The sequence below is a fragment of the Xyrauchen texanus genome, chromosome 1, assembly GCF_025860055.1.
Source record: "Xyrauchen texanus isolate HMW12.3.18 chromosome 1, RBS_HiC_50CHRs, whole genome shotgun sequence".
Classification (NCBI taxonomy): Eukaryota; Metazoa; Chordata; class Actinopteri; order Cypriniformes; family Catostomidae; genus Xyrauchen; species Xyrauchen texanus.
In genome coordinates this window covers 36,617,348-36,617,990 of record NC_068276.1, presented here as the reverse complement: position 1 = coordinate 36,617,990, position 643 = coordinate 36,617,348, and positions in this window count along the sequence as shown.

Here is a 643-nt window from a genome sequence, read left to right as displayed (position 1 = left end):
TCTCTCTCTCCATGTGTTTTTCATTCAGAGCTTTGAAACTGGCTTCTGTCTTTTCCAGTTTTCTTTTCCAATCAGCAGAAAGCTTCCCAGTCATGTGACGGCCCCTTGGGAAAGTAAGATGATACCACACACACACACACACACACACGCACCAAAACAATAGCGTTGCAGAACTGCTAACAGTCTGTGTGTTGTCAGACACTCACTTTAGATTGTGTCTCGCTGCAGAATAAGTATATGCACAGTTTTCCTGTTGCCAAAGGTTATAACGTGATAAGTGAATGGATGTATAATTCTCCATTATGATTCAAACCTAAATGTGAATCATAGTCTTAGTAAAATGATAGGAATAATAAAAGAATTATTAAAGTAATTATTATAACAACCACTACACACTGGTGAGTCAAAACAATATAAATATCAGAGGGCATTATTTGAAGATGTGTAATTTTTCTGGCTTTGATGGCTTCAGCAGATTATTGTATTAAAGTATGTTAAAGGAGTGTCTGTTTATTTGAAGGATGTATACAAAATTATTGTCAGAATTAAATGGCTTCCACTATAATTTCTTTAAATAACACACTTCAAACTGAAGAGGGAAGAAAATACAATGCATTTCATGGGTTCTAAACCATTACTGTAT